This window comes from Lepidochelys kempii, chromosome 5 (genome assembly GCF_965140285.1).
Source record: "Lepidochelys kempii isolate rLepKem1 chromosome 5, rLepKem1.hap1, whole genome shotgun sequence".
NCBI lineage: Eukaryota > Metazoa > Chordata > Testudines > Cheloniidae > Lepidochelys > Lepidochelys kempii.
Window position 1 is genome coordinate 100,552,834 of NC_136384.1, and position 13,896 is coordinate 100,566,729.

Genomic DNA, 13,896 nt, shown 5'->3' on the forward strand with positions numbered 1-13,896 from the left:
AATAAATTGGTTAGTCTCTAAGGTGCCACAAGTCCTCCTTTTCTTTTTGCGAATACAGACTAACACGGCTGCTACTCTGAAACCTGAAAGAAAGAGCCTGGCATGTACCATGAATCTTCCCTACTCCTCTAACCAGGAGGGCCCTGCCTCCATTTCTGCTGTATGGAAACAGGAGGCAGGATACCAGCACAGGAATACATATCCCTGTAATGATGTGCCATAGAGCAGAGTTCTGGGGGAATGGAGTCCATGTGTGTCATAAATATAAAGGGAAGGGTAAACCCCTTTGAAATCCTTCCTGGCCAGGGGAAAGCTCCTCTCACCTGTAAAGGGTTAAGAAGCTAAAGGTAACCTCGCTGGCACCTGACCAAAATGACCAATGAGGAGACAAGATACTTTCAAAAGCTGGGAGGAGGGAGAGAAACAAAGGGTCTGTGTCTGTCTGTAGTCGTCTTGGCCAGGGACAGAACAGGAATGGAGTCTTAGAACTTTTAGTAAGTAATCTAGCTAGGTATGTGTTAGATTATGATTTCTTTAAATGGCTGAGAAAAGAATTGTGCTGAATAGAATAACTATTTCTGTCTGTGTATCTTTTTTGTAACTTAAGGTTTTGCCTAGAGGGGTTCTCTATGTTTTTGAATCTAATTACCCTGTAAGATATCTACCATCCTGATTTTACAGGGGGGATTTCTTTATTTCTATTTACTTCTATTTTTTATTAAAAGTCTTCTTGTAAAACACTGAATGCTTTTTCATTGTTCTCAGATCCAAGGGTTTGGGTCTGTGGTCACCTATGCAAATTGGTGAGGCTTTTTATCCAACATTTCCCAGGAAAGGGGGGGTGCAAGTGTTGGGAGGATTGTTCATTGTTCTTAAGATCCAAGGGTCTGGGTCTGTAGTCACCTAGGCAAATTGGTGAGGCTTTTTACCAAACCTTGTCCAGGAAGTGGGGTGCAAGGTTTTGGGAAGTATTTTGGGGGGGAAGGACGCGTCCAAACAGCTCTTCCCCAGTAACCAGTATTAGTTTGGTGGTGGTAGCGGCCAGTCCAAGGATAACGGGTGTAATATTTTGTACCTTGGGGAAGTTTTGACCTAAGCTGGTAAAGATAAGCTTAGGAGGTTTTTCATGCAGGTCCCCACATCTGTACCCTAGAGTTCAGAGTGGGGGAGGAACCTTGACAATGTGTCAGCATGTTATACAGTTTGCTGCTTGCAAGCAGCAGCTACTAGATGGACTAGGGATAAAAGGAGAATAAATTTCTCTCTCTGTAAGCGAACAATGATCAGATTCTTCTGTATACCACTCTCACCCCTGACTGCAGGCTGAAAAAGTAACTTAAAGGACTTATGGGTACACAGCCTGGCCCAGGCCCCCCGGGTCTCCAGCGGCGATTTAAAGGGCCTGGAGCTCCAGCAGCTGCCAGGAGCCACGGGCCCTTTTAAAAAATCACCAGACCCCAAGGCAGCTGCCCCTCTCCCTCTCCCCCACCCCCGTCAGCGGCCCTGCTGGTACAGTACTTAAAACGCTGCTTTGGCAGCACTTTATCGTCAGCTGTGTATCAGCAGTCACTTTCTTACTGGCACACCATAACGACTTACTGTCGCCTCTGCCTGCACTTGCGAGATATACACTGTACTCTGTCCCTCAACTGAGCCACTGGATACGTGGCACTACCTTCCCAAATTGTAACAGGATTTTTAGTTACGCTTTAACAGGCGCAATGCAATTTGAAAATATGACTGCAGCTTTAAGGAGCTAAAAACCAAAGGAACAATCAAGTTCTCAGCACAATTCCCTTTAAAAATTTTTGACTCCTTACAGGAAAAACAGATCCAGTCAAGAAAATAACCATGACCTCACACACTTTTCTGTCTGTAATTGTCAAGTACCACTGGCCTAAAGTCAACCACTTTTTTGGGGGGGGGGAGCTATTATCTTTAAGAAATTTCAATTCGAGCATCAGAGGAGATCAGTGGAGTTCTTATACAGAGTGCATGTGCAGAGCACAAATAATGAGAGAGATCAATAGGAGCAATCTCCCAGGAATGGGAGTTTTGACTAAGGGCTGGTCTACCCCACAGTCGCTACAGTGGCACAGCGGTACTGACGTAGCTGTGCCATGGTCGTGCAGCTAGCGCAGACCCGCTGTGCCAGTGGGAGAAAGCTCTCCCCTTCGCATTAATTACGCCATCTCCCTGAGCAGTAGCGTCAGCGGGAGAGCGCCTCCTGACGACAAAGCTCTGTCCACACTAGCACTTCGGTTGGTGTAATTTAAGTTGCTCAGGGGTGTGGAAAAGCCACCCCCCTGAGTGACAGAAGTTATATCGAAGTAAGTGCTAATAATGTAGACCTGCCCTCTGTAGCTCACGAAAGCTCATGCTCAAATAAATTGGTTAGTCTCTAAGGTGCCACAAGTACTCCTTTTCTTTTAACAATAAAAAAAAATCATCCAGGACACCAAGAAATCAGGAAATAAGACCCGATAAAGGCCTACAGACAAAAACCTATAGCCTATACAGGAGTAAATAAATGTAATGAACGATTCAATAAAAATGTTTAGCACTTATTTTAAAACTGCTTTTGCATGGCATTATAAAAATAATGCTCAGTGTGAATTTTTAAACCACCACATTTCAATCACAATGTGAAAGCGTGTTGTGATAATAAAAATATTCCATCCTCTTACACGGTTGCATAGTTTTCCTAGGGAGACTGTACATTTCTATAAAACGGTAATATTTGATCATCTAAATGCATGGAAATGATGTTGAGAGAGAGTTCACCTTTGAACAGAACAAGCTGAAAATGGTATATTAAAAACTACCAATGAAAACGAGATCAATGGTTGTCCAAACTTTCAGTAAGCCTCCAACAGAGCATTCACCACTTCAAATGGGCACATTCAAATTCTACTTAAGTATGAAAGCCTTTGCCCAAATACATTTGTTAGTCTCTGAAGTGCCACAAGGACTCCTTCTTGCTTTTTACTTGTATCATTGTTGCTACCACACTTATACAATTGCAACAAATCTTGTGCAAAGTACATCATGTGAGGTATCATTTGAAAAAAGTTATATTCTGCTAAATAGGATTATCATGTTTATATGCATGTACCCTCTCCATAGATGAAGTGTCCGTCTCAAACATGTTCTATTCCTTGGTAAATCCCAACAGACAAAATTTACATTCAGATTAGCCATCACTGCTTGACGGGCCATCTATGTGATGATGGGCCATTGAGGGCAATCAGCTCTTCAGTGAGCCCTCCCTCAGACAGCATGGAGCCAATGGCTACCCCGATGATTCAGCAAAGCACTTAAGGATATTTGATCTACGACTCCATCTTTTGCCAGTAAATTTCCATGCACATGAGCTGAGGTATAAAAGTGGAAGCTGTGACATCACTTGTGTTCATGCCTGCTTCTCATTTCTGGACTGCGATTTTCTAAGGAAGCTGGGTGGGTGGGTGGGTGGGGGGTATTCAGTCCTTTGTTCAATCTGCTTGGGTGAACCAGAGAGACCTATTACAAGCTAGCAGATTTAACATCACTGCTATTATCCTGACCTGCAAACTCTGAAATCAATTGTAATGTACAAGATTATTTTAACCTATAATTATTCTTTATTATTAAACCTCTAGTTTAATTCTACTAAAGGAATTGGCTACAGTGTGTTATTTGGTAAGATCTAAGTATACATAGTGTGACCTGGGATCAGAAGAACCTCATATATGAAGAATCTGGTTTTTAGTAACCTCTCATCATAAAGACCAAATGTCTGAGTGGTGATAGGGGCTGGATTGCATAAGAAAGAAACTGTGTTTTGGCTTTTTGTTAACCAGTGGGGGATACAGGAGCTCACTTTTGTTACTGGCTTGATGAACTCTAATGTTAGAATAACCACCAGTTTGGAGATGTGACCGCCCTGTTTTTTATCAGTCTGTCCTGAGTCTGGCATTCTCAGCTGTGACCGACATGGTCCACAGGCCCAACTATCTGATCTGTGCAAAAACTCTCTATTAGCATACACAAGATGTTGTGTTTAAACTTGCAAGTTTATATGCGCACTAATTGAAGGCATGCTGAAAATGCAGGCTCAAAGCTCACCATCAAAGTTGGGAAACCCAAACTTGCCCTGCCCACTCCCTTCTATATTTGTTTTGCAAAGTCCTTATGTGTTATTCTGTATGCTTTTCAAAACAAAAGCAAGCGTTTCAGTACTTCCCTCACCTTTACCACCGTAAACCCCAAACTCTCTGCAACAAGTCCCGTATGGATGAGCAACCCTAAAACAAAACAAAACCCATAGGTGCCGATTTCATGGGTGCACCCATGGAAAAAAATTAGTGGGTGCTTAGCACTCACAGGCAGCAAGCTTCCCCCCGCCTCCCAGTGCCTCCTGCCTGCCAGCCCCTCTGCCAATCAACTCCTCCCCCTCCTTCCCAGTGCCTCCCACCTGCAGTGATTAGCTGTTCCGCAGTGCGCAGGAGGAGGAGGAGGTATTCAGAGGAGGGGGCTGAGCACCCCCTGGGTCAATTGGAAGCTGGGGTGTGTGAGAAAACCAATGTGTGCATAAGATAAAGGAAGAGACAGAAGCCACATCTGTAACAGGTTTTGATAAAGCCTTTATCATGAACATCTCAATGTTTCATACTCTTTCCTTCCCCCACCTGTGTGATCATACACAAAACACAGTTAAAAAAAAAAGAAGAGATGAACATTTGTCTACATTCTTCTTTCTCCTAGCACTTGTGCAAATTTAGCCTTCCACTTTAATAATGGAATTATGCCTTACTTTACCGAGTTAACTTCTCACACACCAGGCCATCAGCACTTCCAACTGCAGATAAGGATACAGACTATTACTTGTGGGAGAAGATTGACTGTCTTGGGTAGGATAGGCTTCACAGTGGTAACCATGTTAGTCTGTATCAGCAAAAAGAACGAGGAGTACTTGTGGCACCTTAGATACTAAAATTTATTTGGGCATAAGCTTTCGTGGGCTAAAACCCACTTCATCAGATGCAACTGATAAGTAGAACAGCTATGAATAAGGCCTAAGTGAGCCAAAGCAGACAAGTCTAAATATCTGAGCACAGACCAGAAGTCTTGAATGTTTTATGATCAGCACTGACACTTACTTCCTACGGGGCGAGGGGGGGGAAAATCGATCTAAGCTATGAGAATAGCATAGCTGAAGTCGACGTATCTTAGATAGACTTAGAATCACTTCGCGTCCTCACGGCGTGGGATCGATCTGACAGGTAGTGATCGATCTATCGGGGATCGATTTATCGTATCTAGTGTAGACGCGATAAATCGATCCCTGATCACTCTGCTGTCGACTCCGGAACTCCACCAGGGTAAGAGGCGGAAGTGGAGTTCACTGGGGTAGTGTAGACATGGCCTAAGACTGAAATTATTCCAACAGAGGTGCTGCAAGGAAGAGCTAGTTAATGTCTGGAAAATGTTTCAAAAGATATAGCACTACAATCAGCCATTATCATCACTGCCTGTTTTAACTTTGGTTTTAGAGAAGTTAAAGGTCTTGTCAAAAATATACTTACATACTCCAAACCATTTGAAAACATTAAATTCACTCATGGCGATTCTGGACTGAAACTTAGAACCTTAGAATTATGATTACATTTGGGGGGGGGGGGGGTTTGAGATACATGGAAACATGTTTTAACCTGCCAGTTTTCCCCTTTATAGATTTGCAAACATTTCTGCTCCCTACCGCTTGTATTTCTTATAATGCTTTAGCCAACTTGACTACTTTTATTTGCTTCTTGTGTGGTGCACAAACTTCAATGAAGAGAGCAATACTTAAGTAATGGAATGTATCCTTTAAGCACCTCAAAGGAGCAGAATAGTTTTTAATTGTTCATCCAAGAAAAACTTGTGGCTATTATTACTTATTTTCTTAAAATATTATCAGTATTTATCATTACAGAACATTTTGTATCCAATTGTTACAATTTAAAGGAATGTCATTTTGGGGTCCGAATTTACATTAGAATATCCCGGGGATGGGAGGGAGGCCTGTAGGGGGAAGTAACCTACATTGTTTATGAGTAATTGCATTGTTTCTAGAGTCTACTTTATTTGACACAAATATCACTGGCAAAGATTTTAGGAGATAAAATAATTTCCTCCATCCTCCAAAGAGAGACCTACTTAAGTTTCAAAATATATTTTGCTAAAAACTAAGGACAAACTCTGACCTTATGCAAGCCTACTGATGGTCACTGAAACAACAAATATTTGAATCAGGACAGAATTTAGCCTTTAATTAAAACCATATTTTAAGGTATTTATGCACTATATTCTAAGCATTCAGATGAATAAATCCATCCTGTTTAAAATCAGTTGCTCCCGGGCAGAAGAGTATAGCTAGCTATAATTTATAACATTAAAAGCTTATGTTTTACAAAAAGATCAGTTTACTAAATAGTTTAGTAATTAGCAGCCTTCTCTGAGAATCAGGCCTTAAGTTCTAAACATACAGAAAAAGAATCAGCTAACAGTTGTTGCTGGATTCACGTTGGTAGCAAAAGTTCTGTAATAATGAGACTTTCAGCAGCTTATTATAGGTAGCCTGCAAAGGCAACATGAGTTTGAGCATTTTCTCAAAATGCTCATTTAAAAGAGATTTAGTGCACAGATTTAAAGGTGGTGAACTTTCCACACGCTTCTATTCATTTCCCTGTACACCAACTTTGCTGATGTATGCGCATCTCCAGCTTTAGTGTGGTTATTTATAATGAATGTGACTAAATCAGAACAGAGTATTTTCAGTTTCACCGACAAAAATATTCTTTAAAAAAAATCACTAATTTTTACCCTTATCTAAAAGTTATTAGCATATTGAGTAACCTGGTTGAGAGAAATACAAAAGCTATTACACACACACACACACACACACACACACACCACTTTTCTTCCTCCCAATATATTTTGTCTTTTCTTCGGAATTTAGGGTGAAATCCTGCAAACCCACACAGTACTCCAGATAGGCTCATAAGTCCCAAAATGCAAGAGAAATATTGAATTTCCTGCACAGGAGCCAGGTTACAGAGAGCCTATGGAAATGGCAACAACAATTCCCGCATACTGTGAAAACATTTTTAGTGGTGGTTCTCTGGACTGAACTATCGGAAAGAGGCTGTGGGGGACAACAATGTGAATTCACCATTCCAGAAGGCGACTTGGGAGGCAGGGTGGAGAGAGAGAAGTAAAAAGGCCTATACTGATACTCCAGCCAAGATATAGGAATGGTGGTCATGAAATACCACACACAACCTGATATACTATCTCTGATTTGGACTAAGATGAGGGAGAACATTTTCCCATCCCTGCTAGAGGTCCCCCATACAAATATAATTCACTAGGATTTCTAGGAAGGACCAAAATATCATTGTTACAATACATACTTGATCATGTACAAATTACCAAGTACTGCTATAAAGTAGAACTGGCAGGGATGAAATATTTTGGAATTTGTTTTAAAAGGTTCCTCATGTTTACCTCTATGAGCCACAGAAGTGTGTTGTACAGATTTCATTATTATTTGATAGTAAAGTGATTATCTTCAGATGAGCATGCAGTTTCAAAAGCTGTTTACAGTGTCTTCCCACAACTCCCAATAATCTACTAACTATAAAGAGGAAAATATATACATGTTCTAATAACATTGTCTTATGGTGAAGTAACAATCCACTGTTACTTTTGTTTGGTGAAAGATTCAGCACTTCAAGGTGACTCATAGTATATTGTAGGTCCAGATAACATTATAACTTGCGTCACTTCTATCAAATTCAAAGAACTATAGTAGTAAATCTACATTAGGGAACCATCCCACGCTGGCAGGAAAATGGACTAAAGAAATTAGAGATGGAATATGCCTGTGATTCTATAAAAAAGTAATTTATTTGGACAACTTTAATGTTTATTCCAATGGTTTCTGAGGTTAAGTACCATGCTGTAGCCCTTAGCACTGCAAAAGAACAAAGATAATTTTCTTTTACCTTTCATTTATCAGTGCACAGTGGCACACCCACAAAGTACCAGACAACTAGTTTGGTTTGGAGCTTCCACTAGGGCTTGGAGAGGAAAAGAGCAGAAGACTGATATGAAGCTGGCTTCACTGAAAACAAACCATCTCATCATTCTAGGTCACTGCTTTATTCCTTCTGTTTCAATTTGCTTCAGCAGGTTTCCATTAAACTGGTATATCATCTAACCTAAGCAGGGAGATGGGGCAAGGAGAAACTGACAGCTTTCTCCAACATTGCTGTCAACAATACTATTCTGCAGATCAACCAGCAGATGACACTTCATGGTACTGTAACAAGTGTGACTCAGAGAACAAGCACACCATAGCTCTGATTCCAATGACCCATGCAGGGGGGGCAGTGTCCATGTTTTACTTCAGGAATTGAGTATACCTCTTCAGGAAAGCTGTAACTGCTGAGGGGAAAATGTGCTTTAATGCAGGGCTTAAAAAGTTTACCAGACACTTACTAGTCAAGGCTGAGACAAAAGAGGGGACCTCCCCACAAATCAGAATTGCAGGACAACGCCAAGGTGGGAAGCCCATCTTCCCCCTCTCCTGACTGCCAGGAGGAAGGGGAATTGCAGAGTTCCCATCAGCCTTCATTGAGAGACCTCTTTGGTACTGACCTTTGCTAGTAGGTGTTTGGAGGATGGCAGCCCCCTTCCTGGATGCTGGGAGGCGGTAGGGGGGGGAAGCTTTATTCTCCTCATTTTTGGGTGCTGGGATAGAGTTTGCTACTTTTTCTCCACACTCCACTTCTGGTTACTGGGAAGAGAAGGCAATGCTTCCCACTTTAATCTCTTTCAACACCACCCCTTTCCCAGGCTTGCGTCCTGGTACCCCCTTCCTCTACTCCCACAAAAAGGAGAATTATTCAGAGTTGAGTGCTCCATTTTCTTCATTCTGGGTAAGCACAGGAGCACTACCAGTTCTGTCTCCTGCAATTTATTCTCCATCCCAGCCCATGTGGTTCTGGCAGAGCGATGGGAGGGAAGTACCTATTAATGAACCCTAGCAGCACGGGAGCTGAGCAGCTCCAGGCTACATTCAATAGTTCACTATCTGGATTTCACTTTCTCAAGCAAGCATGTATATTTTTCAAGACTGGCTCAGATGCTGGATTGCATCATCTCAGTTATCAGATCCACGGACAACACATAGAAGTTAGAGTAGCACAGACTGCTCCTCAGAAAAATTCATTCTAATTTGCTAATGGGTGAAGGGAAGTTCTTCTTGGGTTGTGGCTCCATTAAGATCCCACATACCATACAAACATCTAAAAAAGAGCCACTGGACCCAACTGACAGAAATCTTGGGGTAGCTCTCAGATCAGCTAGACATCTAGTTGTATCTGTTGGTGCTACCAAATGAGCTGCTTGTTTATTTTCATCTTTAACACAACTCAACCAGGAAAATATCCTAATTCTCAGAGGGTCAAAATAAGGTTGAACAAAAAGCCTCAGCAGCCTCACATTTCAGAAGAGGAGTGGTTCTGAGTGACTCATTTCATTTTCTAATGATCCCACTTGTCCTTCACAAGCATAAAATACAGCAAGATTTAACAGGCTGCATAATAAACATCTGTAGACTATTTTTGTCACCTCAGCATCATAAGCAGCACTCTTGACTGTCAATCCTTTCTGAATGTGACAGTGTATACAAAATGGACACTTTCGTCATACATTTTCAAGAGTCAGGCCTATTACTTAGCAAAAATCCTGCTCAGGAGAGGAGAATGAAAATTTAAGCTGAAAAATAGAGACACATTGACTAAAGAGGAAATATGCAACACAACTTAGTTTGCTCAAAGAAGGTACTTCATAAGGAAGGTGGAAATTGTGATCTATGCAAGTCCGAATGTAAAGAACAAATGCTAACATACAGATTTCAAAACATGATGGAAATGGGAAAGAAATAAGTTCTTCCCACATCCACTGCTTTTTTGAGAGAGACATTTACTGACAAAAACAGTTTTCTAAATCTTCTGGTGTTCTTTGCATGTCAGGTAACTAATATTGCTTTGTTGTACAACAAGAGAACAAACCTATTCCCTCAATAATTGATGAATAAATGGTTTTGTTCAAAGAAAATCTGGTTGACCATATTAAAAACAAACATTAGACACAACCACCATCGCATAATATGACTATGCTCTAGGAAACTATCCAGGTCATCTCTAATAACCTAACTTTGATACCCAATTCTGTCGCCTCTACTCATGCCAGCATGAATAAGAGTTGTGGTATTAACTCAACCTTATAGCATACTCCTAGACCCTACTGTAATTCAGTGTGGGAGCTAGCTGAAACCTGGCTATTCAAGGCTCTGATTAAAAGATAAAATTATTAATACGACACATTGTCACTGCACTTAATGCAACATGAAAAATAGGTTTGTTCTGTATTTGTACAGCACTTAGCACAACAGGCTTCTAGGTGCTACCTCTGCCTTTCTTTACCTGGGTACAGAGGGCCCTATCTGCAGGGGAACCAGCATGGTTTTTTTGCAGGGAGAAAGGCATCTATGAAGCTTGAATAGTAGGAGACGCATGCTCAGCTGCACAAGCTTTTAGGTAGGGATTTTTTAGTGGCATAAGCTCCAATGGCCATTCCCCTGAACAGAGAGGGGACTCAGGAACCGCAGTGGCTATTGAAGCTGTGCAGTGGTATTGTTTCCATTCTCTGGGCTGATCAGTAAGGCAGGAGCACATTTCCTTGTGGCACCCCATAGTGAACCGCCAGCTTAGTTGGGCAATGCTTTAGAGATGTAATTTCTAGAGCATCAGTATATTTATCACCATTCAAGCAAACTGTGTAACCAGAAAATGAGGGCTTCTTTAATCTAAAACACGAAACGAAATCTAAGCTAAACTTCAGTGTCTTATGGTTTTAAGTGTAAGTTTAACTTTCATAAATTCTTATAAAAGAGCTGAAGGTTCAGACTTGTGGGAATTCCTGTGGGCAAAAACCAATGAGTTACATAACATTCTAGATATTAGCAGCACAAAATCTTTTTATGAAACTTAAGACTGTGTGAACTTATAGCATCCTCTGGCAATTCAAAACTCAGGACTGGATTTCAGCCTCCTGCCCACAGCCCCCATCCCTCAAAAAGCCCCCAAATCACTCCACACACTACATCACCCCCAGGTTACTCTGTCTTCTCTTTAGTAATCCTTTGGTGTGGGACCGAGCTTTTTGTTCACCCTTTTCTCAATATTTCTGGGAGGAGGGTGGCTGGCTGACCTGCTTCCCACACCTGCCTTTTGAACCAGCAAGCCTCTCTCAATCCACATGAGGTCTTTAGTAGGAAGGCAACCTACCAGCTCACCCCAGTGTCCTCCGCAAGGGCTGGGAAAAAACTCCTCCCTGTCCTGCCGCAATTGAGCCATTAAAGCACTGGACAGAGGCACATCATTAATGCCCTGGCACATGCACAAGTAGGTATTGTCTACATTTCAAGCTGTGGGGGTCTGAGTCCCAGATCGAGGACAAATACTGACAGTATTTCTCATTGCGCTAGTGCACTAAAATTAGAATCTACCCATAGCAACATGAGCTGTGGCATGGACTAGATGCCCTGAGTGTGTGCTGACCCTAGACACGTACTCGGGGCAGTTAATTTCCGCTGCTGCTCATTCTGTCATGGTTACACTATTTTTAGCACACTAGCTCAATGAATGCTAACATGGGTATGTCTCCTCAAGCTGGGAATCACACCCCCAGCTCAAAGTGTAGACGTACCCACAATGCTAAGGTATTGCAGCCAAGTGAACGGTACCAGCCCTTCTTAGAAAATGGCTTATGGGAAGCAGGCACTTGTCCCCTAAAAAAGACTCAATCTAGATGTTGGAGGAGAAAGAGTACAAATGGACCTACCCTGGTCAGCCTCCCAAAGGAGCAGAAAGGGGAAGGGGCTGGTTAGTTACCCCTAAAAATCCAAAACGGGGGGAAAATGTTGATAATACAGCTCCTAAAGACATAAGGAAAGCAGGTGAAAGGCTACTATATTTAAAAGCAAATCACGGAAAGAGGACAGTAATACAAGTCACACAGCGAGGTGGTGGGACATGTCCAAAGTCACACAGGAATGGTCTGATCTTGCATTCTTTTAAGTCAGTGACAACACTGCAACCTTAATTAATGCAGGATCAAGTTGCCAAATCCAGGTCTAGAACCACAGCCTCCCGACCCCCAGTACTCCAGGCTTCGCTGCCTCCCTCTGTAATAGTCCATTATCTCCAGTGGACTATTCACACAAATGTGAGGATTTGCAGACTAGCACCCCTGAGGAGCACAGCACTCGCCTGCAGATCTTAAAGGCATGGATTGCTGTTGCATCACAAGCTTCATCCTGCCAGTTACTTTAAACTGCCCTTGTAGACAGGTTTCAGAGTGGTAGCCGTGTTAGTCGGTATCAGCAAAAACAACAAGGAGTCCTTGTGGTACCTTAGAGACTAACACATTTACCTGGGCATATACTTTCGTGGGCTTTAGAACCCACTTCATCAGATGCATGGAGTGGAAGATACAGGAGCAGGTATAAAAATACATGAAAAGATGTGAATTGCCTTACCAAGTGTGAGGTTAGTCTAACAAGACAATTCAATTGACAGCAGGGTACCAAGGGAGGAAAAATAACTTTTGAAGTGGTAATGAGAGTGGCCCATTTCAGACAGTTGACAAGAAGGTGTGAGTAACAGTAGGGGGAAATTAGGTTTAGGTTTTATAATGACCCAACCACTCCCAGTCTTTATTCAGGCCTAATCTGATGGTGTCCAGTTTGCAAATTAATTCCAATTCAGCAGTCTCTGGTTGGAGTCTGTTTTTGAAGATTTTTTGTCAAAGAATTGCCACTTTTAGGTCTGTTATTGAGTGACCAGGGAGATTGAAGTGTTCTCCTACTGATTTTTGAATACTATGATTCCTGATGTCAGATTTGTGTCCATTTATTCTTTTGAGTAGAGACTGTCCGGTTTGGACCATGTACATGGCAGAGGGGCATTGCTGGCACATATCACATTGGCAAATGTGTAGGTGAACGAGCCCCTGGTGTGGCTGATGTGGTTAGGTCCTATGATGGTGTCCCTTGAATAGATAAGTGGACACAGTTGGCACCGGGGTTTGTTGCTGGGTTGGTGTGTAGTTGCTGGTGAGCATTTGCTTCAGGTTGGGGGCTGCCTGTAAGCGAGGACTGGCCTGTCTCTGAAGGTCTGTGAGAGTGAGGAATCATCCTTCAGGATAGGTGCTAAATCCTTGATGATGCGCTAGAGAGGTTTTAGTTGGGGGCTGTAGGTGACAGTTAGTGGCATTCTGTTTCTTTGTTGGGCCTGTCCTGTAGAAGGAGACTTCTGGGTACCCTTCTGGCTCTGTCAATCTGTTTCTTCACTTCGCCAGGTGGGTACTGTAGTTTTAAGAATGCTTAATAGAGATCCTGTAGAGGTTTGTCTCTGTCTGAGGGATCGGAGCAAATGTGGTCATATCTTTGAGCTTAGCTGTAGTGTGATGTGGTCTGGATAAAAGCTGGAGGCATATAGGGAAGTATAGCGGTCAGTAGGTTTCCGATATAGGGTAGTGTTTATGTAACCATCGCTTATTAGCACTGTAGTGTCTAGGAAGTGGGCCTCTTGTGTATACTGGTCCTCGCTGAGGTTGATGGTGGGGTGGAAGTTGTTGAAATCTTGGTGGAATTCCTCAAGGGCTTCCTTCCCATGGGTCCAGATGATGAAGATGTCATCAATGTAGTGCAAGTAGAGTAGGGGCGTAAGGAGACAAGCTGAGGAAGCATTGTTCTAAGTCAGCCATAAAAATGTTGGCATACTGTGGGGCCATGTGGGT

The 13,896-nt window shown here is 42.3% G+C and overlaps 1 protein-coding gene across 5 annotated transcripts in view; it reads right to left on the reverse strand.

The window, feature by feature from the left end:
- The window catches only part of PIP5K1B (phosphatidylinositol-4-phosphate 5-kinase type 1 beta), a 166,832-nt gene that overhangs the window by 135,565 nt on the left and 17,371 nt on the right, over positions 1-13,896 (reverse strand). The window lies entirely within an intron of this gene.